General features: G+C 43.2%; 1 pseudogene; it reads right to left on the reverse strand.

The window, feature by feature from the left end:
- Positions 1-5229: 5229 nt before the first annotated feature.
- On the reverse strand, positions 5230-11626 carry LOC120359880 (annotated as a pseudogene).
- Between the last annotated feature and the right edge of the window lie 6410 nt (positions 11627-18036).

The raw sequence follows: 18036 nt of genomic DNA on the forward strand, positions 1-18036 counted from the left end.
ATACGTTAGACGTCAATAACCGACCAATTAGCGTTTCCACGGAGCGTTTAAAACCGGCGCATTTTCTTCTGGAGGATATTAACAGGTCGTCTCCCCCAGACGTTCCTACTTCCTCGTCAATGAATAATGACGAACACCCTGTGTTGTCCGAATCGCGCCCTAAACAAGTTAAAACTTACCCGCCGCAAAAAAAGAAAGTACGTTTCGACCTTAGTAAATAACTATTACTTGGTATTCTTTGTAACTCATTTTGTATTCCTAGCGTTTCTCAGCGTTAGTTTTTAAGTCTATATTGTCAGCGTAGCTCTTAAGTCTAGCATTAGTTTTCAATATTAGTAGGTTAATTTAATTTGCAACTATATTATTAAACGTAGTTAGCATTTTCTCCGAAACACATGTAATTCTCCTGTCGTTTACACTCGGAGGAGAGTGTGTGGTGACCGGCGAGTTCCCTCTACGCTATTCGTAGTCTATGGTCGAAGCCGGGTTCTGCCGAGCAGCGCTGCGTGAGCATTCGAGCTCTGTACGTCGTCGAGTTACATGCATGTGCACACACACATGCCCGCGTGTCGGTATAATCGTGCGTCTTTAGTTATATTACATCATCCTGTAATCCTCGCTGTATAACTACTTTATGTTGTTTAAAATATACCGTCAATCCGGTTAACAACACTGTCGCGTACCATATTAATTACGACCTGATATATTTCCCGGGCTACTGCAATAGCCCACAGCTGGCGCCAAACGTTAGATCAAAAATTTTAAATGTAAGGTTGAGCATCTGGCAACAATTCCTTATCATTGCAGTTGTGAATTTTTATCGGCGTTATATATCTTTTGTGATCGAAAATGTCGAAATTTGTGCCCAATAAGCGTCATTTGCGGGAAGTTTTGCTTTTTGCCTTCAATTCGAAAAAATCTGCGGCTGAGGCGCGTCGAATGATTGTAAAAACTTATGGTGAGGCTTCCATTAGTGAAAGAACGTGTCGAGAATGGTTCCAACGCTTCAAAAGTGGTGATTTCGGCGTAGAAGACAAGGAGCGTCCCGGACAGGTGAAAAAGTTTGAAGACGCACAATTGGAAAAAATTACTGAATGAAGATTCATCTCAAACGCAACAGGAGCTTGCAGATTCATTGAGCGTGACTCAACAAGCTATTTCACATCGTTTGAAAACCATGGGAATGATCCAAAATGGACACTGGGTGCCATACGAATTAAAGCCGAGAGACGTCGAACGGCGTTTTTTCGCGTGCGAACAGCTGCTCCAACGGTAAAAACGGAAGGGTTTTCTGCATCGTATTGTAACCGGCGATGAAAAGTGGATTCATTATGATAACCAAAGCGAAAAAAATCGTGGGGCTACCGCGGCCCTGCATCAACATCGACGGCCAAGCCAAACATCCATGGCTCGAAGCTCATGCTGTGTATTTGGTGGACCAGCTCGGCGTGATTTATTATGAGCTGTTGCAACCGGGTGAAACCATCACAGGAGCTCGCTACCGAACACAACTAATGCGTTTGAGCCGAGCATTGCAGGAAAAACGGCCACAATACGAGCAAAGACACGAAAAAGTGATGTTGCTGCACGACAACGCTCGGCCACATGTTGCTCAGGTCGTTAAAACCTATCTGGAAACATTGAAATGGGACGTCTTACCTCATCCGCCGTATTCTCCTGACATCGCCCCTTCAGATTACCACTTGTTCCGATCAATGGCGCATGGCCTGGCTGAGCAGCACTTCCATTATTACGAAGAGGCCAAAAACTGGGTCGATTCGTGGATCGCCACAAAAGACGAGCAGTTTTTTCGACGTGGGATTCGTATGCTACCCGAAAGGTGGGAGAAAGTAGTGGCCAGCGATGGACAATAGTTTCAAGAATAAGTATGTAACCATTTTTCAACAATCAATCCTCAAATTTTGACAAAAAACGGCGGTTTTCAATTTGTACTCCTAATAGGTAATTACATTCACAAGTTACCTTTCCAGAATGGCTGATTATAGTCCTAATGAGATTGTTGATATTATATTAGTTTTAGGGGAGTGTCATAGCAATTACAATGCAGCATCAAGGCCCAGCTAAGGCTTAACGCTAAAAGTAAGATGAAAGTACTTTTGACCTTGATATGACCTTGATATGACCTTCAAAAGGTCAGGTCGAAGAACTAAAAAATCCCTATGCTCATGTAAAAAGTACCATTGTTTAAGAGCCCATTGTCAAGAAACAGTTTCTGCGGTCAAAAATAGGGATTAATCAAAAAATGCGTTATGAGCCTCAAACAACCTTGAAAATTGACCTCAAGGTCAAGCTAGTCAAAGTGATTAACACTTTTACAATTCATTGACTTTGTTTAAGCATTATGCACATTTGTGTTACCCAGAAAACCACGTCATTTCAGAGAAAGTACACCAGATCGTTTTTCAGGCATTTCATCTTCATTTTTTACCTTTCCAAGGTTGCAAAAACAATTTTTTCATAAGACAAGTTTGATGTAAAATTTTCCGCTCTTTCGAAATCCGCAGTCTAAAACAGGGTGTCCCATTTAAAAAAACCATGACCTTGAAATAACCTTCAAAATTGACCTCAAGGTCAAAACCAATGGTACAATTGAATGACCCCCTCTGTCCTGGTCAACTTTTATCTAAACCATTTTTTTGTAGATACCGTTATTTGGAAGATATTCGGGTCCATAAACTAAAATGACTCACCCTGTATGTTAATTTGCTAGTGTTGCCAAACTACCCAAACAGCATAGAGTCGATTGTTAGTCGGCTGTCAGCCGGCTTTAGGAGTCTAAAGCCGACTTCAAAGTCAGGCCAAATGTCAACTTATAGTCGACTAAAAATCGACAAATGTCACGTTTATAGTCGACTAAGAGTCAGCCTATAACAGCCGACTTTAAGTCGACTTCATGGCGATTGTAAGTCGACATTGTTTTTGAGGTTATGGAGACTAGGTCGACTTTATGTCGACTTCATGGCGACTATAAGCCAACATTGCTTTTGAGGTTATGGCGACTAGGTCGACTTTTAGTCGGCCATAAGTCGACTTGTAATCAATTTGAAATTATCCATACATTTACTACCAAATTTTTATTTTCCTAATGACATTTATCAAAAACTTAATTTTAGATTTCAAATATATAATATCTAGAGGCGCGGTCGCGACTCGCGCCTATGTAGGAGAAGCGAGTCGCAGACCGACCCTCTTTTACGCGAGTCAGCGAGTTCCAAGCACGCAAGATTATCAGATTTCAGTAATGGCTGAACCGATCAAGTTCTGAGTAGTCTCAAACGATAGCTTGGCCCCGACTTGTATAATAAAAGTGTTTTTATTTTTTCTCTCCGTGCCCTACGAGCGGAGATATCGCGACGCAAAGTCTAAATATTTTACATTTCATTTAAGAAACGTCGTCGTCGCCCTCAGGAATTCTCCCTTTCATATTTTCGACACGAGTAGCGCTGGCATACATTAGTCAGCTGTATGCGACTTGTGGTGTACTTGTGGTGTATGTGGTGTAGTATTTCTTGTCATCTTGTCATCTTGTCATCATCATCATATCCGTCGTGACAGGTTCTTTAACCTGATCTTTATTCGTCAGTCATTATTAACAATAATCTTGGTAAAAGTCTCTGACTAGCTTTGTTTTATTCTTTTTTATTGTGAATTTATATATTTTATTATAATTTATTGCAGACATAAGGATTGCATTGAACATTGAGCTACAAAATAAATTATGATCAGAAATATTTAAATAGTGTGTCAGTGGAGGACAGACATTGCGCTGCAAATAGATAATAAAATATCATTACAAGAACACGATGCCGATATTGAAAAAAATATAATATAACAATTGTCAACTTTGAACAATTCGTTTTTCATGAAAGCTATGGAAGAGTACGTGTCATGTGAATTATATAAAAACGATACGGTAGATGCTCGTATGCATAATACTCATATTCTAAAGCAAGGTCAGATACATAATTTAATCGTATATATATATATATACTTTAAAGTTGTATTAATTCTGCACTAGCCTCTATACTTACTAGTTTCCTTTATTAATTTAATTGGATAATATTTCCACGTTGATTTAGGAACTTTTCGTTCTTTACTTCACTCCTGTACTTTGTCATATTCAGATTTTGATGAATATTTGCAGTACCATGAACGTTTAATTTTTATTAATCACTCTCTTGGTACTAGGTCTATACATGATTTTTCATCTTTACGCCGAATATTATAAAACCACACGATAATATGCATAGCATTGTCATCTAATTCGGTTCTATATTAGTTATTAATTACTTAATAATTAACCTTTATTTGGCCACGCAAGAAACAACCAATTCATAAAATTATTGTAAAAGGTGGGTAATCTGTATCAACTATTATTTGCATTTTTTTTACGAAACAAACTCCATGTGAATTGATCGTTTCTTGCATTACTAAAGTCATTTATAAAAACACAGTAACCAAATATAAATGTACTTACAGATATGAGGAACTGTTCATTATTATTTCTACACAAAATATTTAACTCGTAAATATCACAAATAAATATATTTTCTTCTCAATTTCGGAATATTTACTTTATATCGTCTGTTTTCATAACGATAGCTCGTTGATAAGGCTCGACTGACATTTAAATTTATTGATTTTTGCTGCCATTAAATTTTTTTCCACTGCCCATATGACACGAAATTTTTTAGAATTATTTAAGAAATGTTTCAATTAAAATCTATTTAAAATATTACTAATAAGGGAACCTCTCGAAATGTCACACCCCGATTTTAATGAAACTTTACACACATTTAGGTAATATAAATAGATGACTTTAGAAAATATCAGTTGCGTCCATTATACAGTATCAAGAGATGAAATCATCTCTTACGTGTATAGCGGTTTCTTGTGGTCCTCGTCATGTCACCATGCCTGAGCGCGCGAAATGTCAGCTCTGTACTTCGTAAACTTTAATCGCGAATAATTTGAAAACCATTATGCCTTCAACATTTTTGTATTAGAATTTTTTTCTTATAGAATGTTTCAAAGAATCCGCTCTTAAGAGAGGATTCGAGCTTTTTGAGACACCTTTTACATAAAGTATAAAGATATGTCGTAGTAAATATAATTATTATAATATTTTTATTATGATAATATAATTGTTACAATATTTTTATGCATTAATATTAAGTATGTAATAATTGTACGCAATACGTATTATTTTTAACTTGTAAAAGTATGCACTTACGTTTAACTTTTTTAATTTGAAAAGTACGATGATTGAGGAGAGGAGACCTTAGCAGCTGGAAATGGATCGAAAGGCCACTAAATTATCAAAAATTTCCTAATAAGATGAAGGTCCTCATTATCTAAATTTTCAATCAATTTTCAATAAATATTACGTTGAAACTTATCTGAAGTTTAATGTAGAATAATATACGTCGCAAAGTTTCTTATCAGGAAATTTTTGATAATTTAGTGGTCCTTTGATTCATTTCAAGCTGCTAAGGTCTCCTCTCCTCAACGTATTTGCATACACATGATGTATCTGCTTGAAAGTTTCATCTAATTGTACGTGTCGATAACTTATCGACAACTTATTGATAACTTATCGACACGTACAATTAGATGAAACTTTCAAGCAGATACATCATGTGTATGCAAATACGTTGAGGAGAGGAGACCTTAACAGCTTGAAATGGATCGAAGGGCCACTAAATTATCAAAAATTTCCTGATAAGAAACTTTGCGACGTATATTATTCTTCATTAAACTTCAGGTAAGTTTCAACGTAATATTTATTGAAAATTGATTAAAAATTTAGATAATGAGGACCTTCATCTTATTAGGAAATTTTTGATAATTTAGTGGCCTTTCGATCCATTTCAAGCTGATAAGGTCTCCTCTCCTCAACGTATTTGCATACACATAATGTATCTGCTTGAAAGTTACATCTAATTGTACGTGTCAATAACTGCCCCATTGTCCTTCTTTTAGCACATTGGCCATCAATCCTTTGTTTAATTGTTCTACGTAAAACCGTACGGATAAGCCAAATTTGGGAGCTCTCTTGTCTTAGATGAAGACATAGCGCGCATTTGCACCACCTGTCTCGCGCCGTATGCAAGTCATGAGTCCGACTAAGTCTATGAATAAAAAGACAAGATTTTGATCCGTTTACTTTGATTTTATTCCGATCCTTAGGATTGCAGAGCAAATAAAAAGAAATGAATTTTTTTCTATCTTACCAAGCGTTTCTTCGTCCTGGGATACAAGGAGCACTTCTTGACCCTCGCATCAGATTTCTTTAATGCTGTTTTTACATCCTCCAGCCACGAGAGATTGTTCTCTGTGATTTGTATGACCATCGGTTCTTTCCTTTCTTCCCGTTTCTTTAGCAGCAAGTATGTTTTTCCTACCGGATCGGTTTGTTTCCCGACCAACGTTAGATTAGTTTCCTTCAACGCAATCTTCAAATCTAGTTGTTGTACAGCGATCTCCTCCAGAAGAATGAAACCACCAGTTTTTAAACTAGTGACCAAATTTTTGAGAATAATGTCAGACTGATTCGACAAAATATCCGCTGCTATGACGAGGTGCATATCCTGAGCGGGAGGTGCAGACTTCACGTCTCGCGTTACAACGTTTACTTTCATGTTCATTTGACTCAAACTCTCTATGTAATTGTTGGCAGAAACTGCGATTACTTGTAAATTAATCTGAAAAAAATCAAATGATTTTATAGTAATTTTAAGTGATGAAGAGGAAAGTATTGCTCTTGATAAGAAGCAATTACAAATAGAAACAAATTATGAAGTCAATTCGAATATGCCTTATTTCATTTACAAGTTTATATGCATTTTAAAGCTGTGCATACAAATATAAGGAATAAGTAAACAGTGTAATAAAATAAAATAATTTTTATGAATATAAGCATCATCATAATCAGCACAATCATAGATTTTTCATCTCTAATTATTTCTAGATTTTTCGTTCATCTTTGATATTATATACACGAGGAAACACTAGAAATTTTAAATTAAAAATTATTTTATTTTGAATGACACGAAACAATGTATTAAAATCACTTACGATAGGTGAGCCTAGTTCACCATTAAAAATGTCAAATATAAGCGGCGCCAAAAGAGCTTCCGCTGCTCGTTCGCCCGCAATCTCCATGGTTTTCAGTTTCAATGCTATCATGTTCTCACACATAATTTGCAAAAGGACAGTGAGTGCGTGTATTTTTCCTCTCTTTGGATCCTTTACTAGATTTTGCGAATTTTCATAGGGCACAAAAGTGTATTGTTCATATTTAGGATCGGCTTGAGTCTGCTGTCGTCGAGGTGCCAAAGAAAATTTTAATCCTCTGAGCTCGATACCACCCGACTTAACAATATCGATGTCCTTATAGTGATACACCGGTAATCCACCATTTTCTGGTAATTCTTCCACCAGTCGTTTATGAAGAATGGGATCGATCGCCGCGTATTGGAGACGCGTCGGTAAATACATTACTCTATGGCTAGTGGACATTATGCTGAACTGAAGCATAGTGTCTATGTACGGAATCCATTGATTGAACCAGTACAATTGACCAGCAACGCCGTAGTTATCGCAAGATTTGATTCCTTGAAAGATATCGCGATACTCGTACCCGCGCAATCTCAATTCCTTATAAATGTCTTTGGCGTTCAATGGCAAAATCTCGTTGTCAGTAGGCGATGGTGGTGGCGGCAGCTTCAGTTGATCTTTCTCGATAGCCTTGGATGCGTGGACGTTTCCACTGACGACTATTGTACCGGCCTCACAGATTTCAAAATCGCCCGTTCCCTCAAAGATGGTTATCGAAAATTTCACCATTCCCTCCTTTGGCATAATAATGGCTCGCTGAAAGCGCACGTTCTCGAATACCACCGGCAATCTTTCAAAATCGGTGCCACGCAGTTTCGCCAAAGTTTTCCATACTAACAGAATATAACCAGTAGCTGGGAAAAGGACGCGTCCGTTTCTTTCGACAGATCTATCTTGACGATACATTCTCCCGAGTGGCTCGATATTTGATTGAAAGAAGCCACATCCCACGCGGTGGAATGATCCCACTTGACTAGAGGCCCGATCATTGGTGTTCCTCGACCGACCGGAAAACTTATCGACGGATATAATTTGAAAATATTAGGTTGCGCACCAGCATTATACAGCTTACCCACATTAGACAGCAAAAAGGCCAGGTTGTCCGAATGATCTCGTTTATGAAGGCTGATATTTGACATCGTTGGTGGTAACGATCTGCGTAAAATTGCCTGTAGCAAACAATGTGGTGCAATTTCTATTGTTATCGCGTTCTCTGGAATATGCGCGATCGCTTCGTAAGAGCACAGGAGAAAGCAAATTATTTACGTGATACGCAGACGAGCTAGATTGCGCGAGCGGACTGCCTCATGCAGACTCGGGTATGGAACTGGAAATCCATCTGGCTGATCTTTGCTTTAGATTCGGGATGATTTTGTCGAGCGAAGCGCGTAGCTTAGGCCCGGCCGAGGCGATATATTTGCTGTGGAAGACGTAGCCGGAACTTTTCACCATCTTTACGAAGATATCTTTGCTCTTGAGCGTTTCTGCAAATTTTTGCATAGATTCAGGCGGACCGGAAATAGTGATCGAGTCCGCGGCGTTGTGACAAGCTGGAACGATATCGGGTGGGCACATTTTTCTGATCTCCTCCCAACTCAAACCAACTGCCGCCATAACGCCCGGTTCTAACTTGGAGTCCATAATCGCCTTGCCTCCAGAGTAAGCCGCTAAGACAGTTTGCTCTAGTGTAAACGCACCGTCAGCATAAGCACAACCCAATTCTCCAATGGAGTGTCCGATTATACCGTCCGGCGATATACCTATCGACGTTAAAATATCCACGAAAGCGACCTGCATAGATGTGATAGTCACGAAAGAATTTAGTACATTCTCTCGTCCGTGGCGTTCATGATGATATTCATGAGGTCGATGCCATTGGGTGCCAACGCGTCCGCGCATCGTCGCAAACTACGTTGAAAAATTTCAATGCCAAACAATTGATGACCCATGCCCGCCCATTGCGTGCCCATACCGGAAAATACAAACCAAATTGAACGTCTCTCTTGAGAGCTCGTTATTTCATTCATTTCACGTGTACTATCGATGTTAAATATCTCGTAGCCGCGAATCTCATGGCCGGAAATATTATTATTATGAATCATTCTTAACAATAAGAGAAATTCATCGTCATTACGATGCTTTTTGCTTTATCTAGTAAGGCCTGCACCGCTTCCTTTGTCCGACCTGATACAACAACCAATTTCGGCAATGATTCGGCGATGTTCAATAGCAATGATGGTTTTGGTTTTGGATTGTTGCGAAGAATTATATGTGCGTTTGTACCACCGGAGCCAAATGAATTAATACCTATGAGACCACCGTTCCATGGTGTGGCCTTGTCGACTACTCGAATGCGTCCCTCTTTCAAGGCTGGAATATCTGGATTTGGTTTTTTAAAGTTCAAATTGCCGGGTATCACGCCTGCTTCCATCGCGATTAGTACTTTGGCAATAGAGTATAATCCACTGGCCGATTCCGAGTGACCCATATTGGATTTGACTGAGCTAATTAGCAAGGGAGTCTTCCGATCTTTGCAGAACAGTTTCTCAATAGCAGATACCTCCACTTTGTCTCCTACTTTTGTACCGGTACCGTGAGCCTCCACGTAACTCACATCCGCGGGATTAATTCCTGCTTCAGTATAAATGTCTTGCATTAATTGATTCTGCATTTCATCATTGGGATATGTAATACCCTGGAATTTGTAGCCATTGGTATTTGTTTTTGTTCGAATGACCGTCGCGTACACTCGACGTGCATCTTTTGCTTTCTACAAATACATCGCCACAACCGCCTCAGTCCTCACGTAACCGTTAGCTGAAACGTCGAACGTTTTGCATTTGCCATCCTGAGACAGCATGTTTAATTTTAATCCTTGTAAGGAATAGTTGGGTTTTAGCACGAGATTCAGTCCACCCACGATTGCAGCATAGCATTCGCCAGCTCGTATTGCATTTACAGCATTATGTGTAGCGTATAATGATGAAGAACAAGCGGTATCTAACGAGTAACTTGGTCCAGTAAAATCAAAAGAATACGAAACTCTGTTGGCAAACATAGATCTGGAACTGCCGAGCAGATTGTATCCTAAAAACAAATGCAAATGTCTCGATTTATTTTTAGCAAATTGTGTCATTTTTCTAACGCAGTAATATATTTATAATAAATATTAAAATACAAACAATTATTTACACATACAATCAGAGAAAAAGTGTGTTTAAATTGTGTTTAAAAAATTGTTTCTTTAATTAGATTTTTTAAAGTTAAAATATAAGTATCATTAATGAAAATAAAAGTTTATTTGATTTCAAGAAGTGACATCATTGGTTTTTTGAATAGTAAATATGTAAATTATTTGTTTAATTTATTTGTTTAATTTAAACAAATCAGTTTTTAATTCAAAGAAAATATTGACATAAATGTATGAAATAACGTAATTGTGATTATTTTAATATATTTCTTTCATTAAAAAAAGATTTGCATTGCATAACCAAACTATTTCTTTAAAAAATCTAATAAAAAATCTAATAAAAAAAAGAATCAAGAAATTTCTTCAAATCAAAGAAATTTTTCTTTAACTGTATAGCAATGCTACACTTTTCTTTAACCATAACAAATTTCTTTGATTTAAACAAAACTTTTTTGAAGAAACTTTTCTGGGTGTGAAATGATGCATCTGTACTATCACAATTACTTTCCTATTTTAAAAAAAATTTTAGATATTTAGAATCCATAAATGTTATAATTTCTTAATTTTCTTACGTTTAAATGAAACTTGAACAAATACTTTGCTTTGCGGTACATAAAAAAAAATTAAAATAATTGACAGAAAATATTTGGCACCATTTTTTATAATGTACAAACCATTTATAGTCTCTGCATCTCGCATCCAGAATTCATCCGATTCTGAGGAAGAGATACCAACAAAAACGCCGGTACGCGATCCTCTCACAGTCGTGGGATTGATGCCAGCGTCAATTATCGCTTCATACGTGGCTTCTAACAATAAACGAAGCTGCGGATCCATTACATGTGCCTGCTTGGGATGTATTCCAAAAAAAGCTGCATCAAAGCTGCTGAGGTCCTTGATTTTGGCAAATCTGGCTGTAGCCCATATAGGCCCCTTGGCCAACGGCGCTCGTCATCCGTCACCATATCTATTTCGTTCATTAAATTTTTTTTTAATTCGTCGATATTAGCTGATTCAGGCAGACGACCTGGGAAAAGTGTTTATTTGGTTGATACGTTACGCTCTCATAGAGATCCGGCAAGTCGTGCCATAATCAACAATTACCTGATATACCCGTAATGACAATATCATTATCGACATATGGTAGCGATACTTCATTTCCGATCGCGGATTCCCGCGTCATAGGACCGTTGACACTTTCAAACTGAGCAAACATCTTGACTGTAGAAAACTCGTATTAATCTTCTTTCACTCTAAATCTGCAAAAATAGAACCAATTTGATCTTTTTTACGTTTCTCAACACATCTATCCAGTCAACAAAGTGCCAGTAATTTGCCTACTAATTGCTTCAATTTCGCCGGACTTAAAACACAGCTTTAACAAAATTTCTTTAGTTTTTCAGGATTAGGGGGAGTACAAGGTAGAGATGCGTATAAGCATCAAATTAATAATTAAATTGATTAACAATTTACCCAAGTAGGAATAGAATACATTGAACCAGTATTGAATAATGGCGAGGTAGCGATTCTGTATCGAAAATTGAGATTCATATTTCAGTACTGGTCTTATACTGGACCAACATTAAAAAATTAATGATATTGTACTAGCCCATTATGTAGATTAATACAGAATAGTAGTACTGGTTCAGCATATTGCTGGTAAGATTTCAATAATATATCAATACAAAAATTGACAAAAGGAATATGTTGAATATCAGTACTGAACCAGTACATTTCCAATACATTTTTGTTATTACATCAGTACTGAAATCGGCGAAAGTAATATGTCGGATATCAGTATCGAAACTGTACATTGCCGTTATATTTACAACACCGAACCTATACAAAAGTTGGTTAAAAAAATATGTCGAATATCAGTACTGAACCAGTACATTTCCAATAAATTTTTGTTATTATATCAATACTAAAATCGGCGAAAGTAATATGTCAGGTATTAGTACCGAAACTGTACATTCCTGTTATATTTACAACACTGAGCCTATACAAAAGTTGTTTAAAGGAATATGTCGAATATCAGTACTGAACCAGTACATTTCTAGTAGATTTTTGTTATTACATCAGTATTGAAATCGGCGAAAGTAATATGTCGCATATCAGTATCAAAACTGTACATTTTATATATAAAAAATAATAGAAATTATTTCTGTATAAAACATATTTGTATGTACATAAAAAAACATTAATTACGCGTATTTAATGTAAAAATATATTTCCTATAGAAACAATTTCTTAATAAAAATATAAATACCTATTTATATAACAACTTCAATGTCAAAAGATACCCTTGTGATACCTTGTCATGTCACCATGCTTGAGCGCGCGAAATGTCAGCTCTGTGATTTGTAAACTTTAAAGGCGAATAATTTAAAAACCATTATGCCCTCGACATTTTTGTATTAAAATTTTTTTCTTAGAGAATCTAAAGAATCCGCTCTTAAGAGAGAATCCGAGCTTTTTAGGACACCCTTTACATAAAATATAAAGATATACCGTAAGTAAATATTTAATAATATAATTATACTACTACTTGCGATAAGCCGATGTCAGATGATTTATAAGGATACGTAAAAGCATCTTTTTTGGGATAGTTTAATTCAATGTTCTTTGTTTAAAAAATTATATGAAACAATTTTATCAATTTGAATAATTTCACTATTTTTAAGTTGTAATAACGATGTTATTAGGGAAAGTATTAGTAATAATCATTTCCTTCCTTGTGGTACTTGTAAATGTATTTTTTGATGTATTATTTCCTAAATTAACTATTTTAGTTTTTTTTAGAGTTCTTGATAAAGATTAACTTTTACGTCTTCTTGCCAAGGATCGATTGTGCGTTTATTCATTTATTTATTTTCGAGCTTTTTTTTAAATTTTGAGGTTTGTTGTATAAATAGTGACGGAATTTAATCTTTATTTAAAGAAGAAATGTTGAAAAGAAAATATTATAATACTAAAAAATGTCGAGAGCTAAAAAAACAATTAAATGTACCATCTCCTTCATCTCTGTCATCATTTGATGATAATGAAACGGCTATCAATCGGGTGACTTGTAACAAACCGCCTTTCCGCTCCCCCCTCGGACCGTCCATCGTTCCGGGCTGTCCGGCCGAACAACCGCCGGACAGCAGAAACACGGCGCATAGCGCCGAAAATATACTCTAACACCGGCGTAGCGCGCGTTGACGCATCCGCACGTGAGATCTGCGTGGCAGATCTCCGCGCGCACGCGCTCGACCGGAGTGGCGACCGCCGGACCGATCTCGAGCGGCAGGGAGACCCCCACCGATTCCGTACCGTTCCGTACCCCCGCACCGTCCCTGCTCTCGAGATTCGGGTATATAAGCGCCGCCGCTCCGAGAGTCGAGCGGTCTTCTTCTCCGTCCACTCTCCGATCCAGAAGAAGCCCAACCTAGCGCTCACTTGGGAGTTAAGAGCCTTAGCTTCCGCCAAGCAGTCTTGGCAAGAGCCTTCCGCTAATCCCGATACCGCCGATAAAAACGGGCTCAAGTACATCTTGGGCTCCACCAGGAGATCCTGGTCGGCGATTCCCGATCCGCCGTCCTTACTACGGTATCGACTCACGGCCTGGGGTGTGGAGTTCCGCGCCTCTACCAAGGGCTCTTGGCGTGAGTCGATCACCACGGCCGAACATCGCGGTATTAACCACTCGCGACGGGAATCCCCGCTCCGCGTACACTCGCACCGAACGCGCGTCACTTACGGCCGTGGCCACGGCCTTCAGCAAGGCCACGGTCTGCGCGCGTCAACACCGGCTCCGAGTTCCCGGAAAACTCGAGGCCGGAATTCCGCGAACTCAGCCGCGACAATAGCGCGATCCAGACATTGTAAATACCGTTCGTTACGTCCGCGCGCTCCGTTTTCTCGTCCGTCCGTCCGCGCGTAGCCGTTAAGTTTTGTTGGGTCCGTCCGAGCGTCACCGTCATCCGTCCGTCCGCGCGTCGTGGCCAAGCCACTCCACCTGTATATAGTCAACACAAAATAAACGCACTATTGTATTTACCACCTAAAGCGATACAAGTCTAGTTCTCTTGGCGACCTCCCTCCGCGTCCTGGTCCGTCCGCAGTCACGCACCGCCCCGTGCGCGGAAAAAGACGGGTCGTTACATGGCGCCCGAACAGGGACCGTTTACGTTCCGACCGCGGAGAACTAGACCCGTACCGATCCGATGCCGCGGAGCTGGATATACCGTATCGACCGCGCCGAACTGCTCCGACAATTACAGCACGCCGATCTCGCCACTGACGGAAACGTCAACGAGCTTCGCCGCCGACTCAGCGAATTTCTAGTATTGCACCCCGAACACGCGCCGGCCGGAGTCATGGCCGATCCACCCGCACTTAACGTTACCGTACCGGAACCGACCGCCTCGACCGAAAGAGACTCCCCCGCGAAAGTGATGAACCAGATCCGTAAATGGGGATGTCACTTCGACGGGAAGGACCCGGTGTCCTTCCTGGAACGCGTCGACGAGCTACGAGCCGAATACGGCTACGACGACGCGTTGCTCCTCCGCGGACTGCCGGAGATGCTACGGGGAGACGCACTCCTCTGGTATCGCAACAACCGCACCGCGTGGGGGACATGGCAGGAGTTCCTCGGAGAATTCCGAGAGTACTACCTGCCGCGCCGTTACTTTGCTCAACTCCGGCGGGACATTCAAGCCCGAACGCAGGCTCCGGAGGAGCCCTACCGCAAATACGCAACCGACGTACTCACAATGATGCGTCGCGCCGGGGGTTTCGGAGAGGAGGATCAGCTCGACCTCCTCTACGACAATATGCACCCCCGGTATAAGCTATACGTCCGCCGCGACGACATTCACCGGAACACCGAGTTGCTACGGCGAGCCGAAGAATTCGAGCACATTAGCTCGCAATGCCGCGAACGGCAACCCGCGTCGAAGCCGCCCGCGAATTCGGCTGCCACCGCCTACGACAAGGACACGTGCTGCTGGCGGTGTAAGCAGCGCGGTCACACGCGGTTCGAATGCCGCCGCGCGGCCCGCAAATTTTGTTCCCAGTGCGGGAAAGACGACGTCTATACCCGCGATTGCCATCCGCCGCCGGGAAACGCCGCCAGGGCCGGGGGCACCGAGACCGCTCCCCGGTCCTCCGAATAAGGTACAATCCGCGACCGCACATCGACGTCCCCGTCGGGGATACCACGCTCACGGCCTTGCTCGACTCAGGCTCCGAAGGCTCATTTGTGAGCACCGACGCCGCCGAACGCCTCCACGGGAAGGGGTACACGACAATACCCGTCACAGGCCGGATCTACCTCGCGGACGGCTCCAGCACGCCGGTCGAGACGTGCCTCGTGCTGCCGGTTGTATTCCCGGCGCGCTCGTTCCGCCACGAATTCCGCGTGCTACCCGGACTCGACGTCGACATGTTGATCGGCGTCGATGTCATGGCACGAGCCCGGATCACGATTCCTCCGCCGCCACTGCACCGGGAGGAAGACCGCCCGCCGCGAGACGCCGTCCGTCCGACAACCGTCGCCAGCACCGAACCCGCGGAAGACGCACGCTTGCAGGCTTTCCTCGCCGAGGAACTGCCAAAGTTCGACCGAGTGCGTGGACCGACCGACCGCGCGGAACACGTGATCCGCGTTAAGAACCATCCGCCGATCAAGCAGCGCTACCGTCCCCGAAATCCGGCAATGCAGGCGATCATCGACCACGAGGTCGACGAGATGATACGCGCCGGAGTCATAGAGCCGTCTCGCAGCGCGTGGAGCTCGCCGATCGTCATCGTGCGCAAGAAAGACGGAAAACCGCGGTTCTGTATAGATTTCCGCCGCGTAAACGAGGTGACGGAACGCGACGCCTACCCGTTACCTCAGATACCCGCCACGCTCGACAAATTGAGAGGCGCGCGGTACCTCTCGACGATCGACTTAATGAGCGGCTACTGGCAGATACCCCTGGCCCCGGCAAGCCGACCCGTTACCGCTTTTACCGTGCCGGGTCGGGGGTTAATGCAATTTAAAGTGATGCCGTTTGGGCTTCACTCCGCGCCGGCTACCTTCCAGCGTCTGCTCGACGATGTCCTCGGGCCCGAACTAGAACCGCGGGTTTTCGTCTACTTGGACGACATCATCGTCGTCACCCGAACGTTCGACGAGCACCTCGCCACGCTGCGAGAGGTTTTCCGCCGGCTACGCGAAGCGCGACTCCGACCGAACACCGAGAAGTGCCGTTTTTGCACGGAGCGGCTGAAGTATCTCGGCCACGTGGTCGACCGCGACGGAATCCGGACCGATCCGGAGAAGACGGAGGCTATCGCGAACTGGCCCGAGCCGCAGAGCGTGCGGCAGATACGACAGTTCCTAGGCCTCGCGTCCTGGTACCGCCGTTTTATCCGAGACTTCGCGACCGTCGCCGCCCCGCTCACCGCGCTCACACGAAAAAATGCCCGCTGGTCATGGGGGAACCACGAGCAGGCGGCCTTCGAGGCCTTGAAAACGACCCTCACGTCCGCACCCGTGCTAGCCTGCCCGGATTTCGAGCGACAGTTCGTGCTGCAAACGGACGCAAGCACGACCGGACTGGGTGCCGTGCTCACCCAGTACTTCCCTGAGGGCGAGCGCGTCATCGCGTACGCGAGCCGAACGCTCAACAACGCAGAGCGCAACTATAGCGCGACCGAGCTCGAATGTCTCGCCGTACTCTGGGGGATCCGCCGAATGCGAGACTACCTTGAGGGTTACCGCTTCAAGGTAGTCACCGACCATCAGTCACTCCGGTGGCTGCAAAAGCTAGACTCACCGACCGGACGTTTGGGCCGATGGGCCTTCGAACTACGACAATTCGACTTCGAGGTGCAATACCGGAAGGGGTCGCTGAATAAGGTTGCGGACGCGCTCTCACGGCGAACGGCCGTTAACGCCGCCGCGAACACAGCTTGCGCGTGGTACCGAAAGTGGTGGGACATCACTTCCACCACTCCCGACGCCGCCCCCGACTTCCGCATCGCGGACGGTCGCCTCTACCGGCACGTGCTCCACACGCTGGACTTCACGGACGCGCCGAACGACGCGCAGTGGAAGGAGTGCGTGCCGCGCGAAAACCGAGCCGAACTCCTCCAGCGGTACCACGACGCACCGACCGCCGGACATCTCGGCACCGCGAAAACGATCGCTCGCATTGCCCGCCACTTCTACTGGCCGGGAATGTTCCGCGAGATCTCGCGCTACGTACGGCAGTGCCGAACCTGCCTAGCGCATAAACCAGAGCAACGGCGACCGGCCGGATTGCTCCACCCGACCGACGTGTCACAGCCATGGCAACAGGTAACGATCGACCTGGTAGGGCCGCTTCCGCGGTCAAGCCAGGGGCATACATGGCTGTTGACAATGCAGGACCGGTTCACGAAGTGGCTGGAAATGCGAGCGCTTCGACGCGCTACCGCCGCGAATGTCGCTACCGCACTGACCAAAGCCGTCATCCTGCGGCACGGCTGCCCCGAGGAAATTTGGTCAGATAACGGGACCCAGCTCCGCTCCGCGACCCTGACCGACCTGCTGCGTGCGCTTCAAATCCGCCACCGTCTCACGCCGGCGTACGCCCCGCACTGCAATCCGGTCGAGCGCACAAACCGAACCGTCAAAACTATGATCCGTCAGTACCTACATCGCGACCACCGCAAGTGGGACGAACGCC

This window comes from Solenopsis invicta, unplaced genomic scaffold, assembly GCF_016802725.1.
Source record: "Solenopsis invicta isolate M01_SB unplaced genomic scaffold, UNIL_Sinv_3.0 scaffold_255, whole genome shotgun sequence".
NCBI classification, from domain to species: Eukaryota; Metazoa; Arthropoda; class Insecta; order Hymenoptera; family Formicidae; genus Solenopsis; species Solenopsis invicta.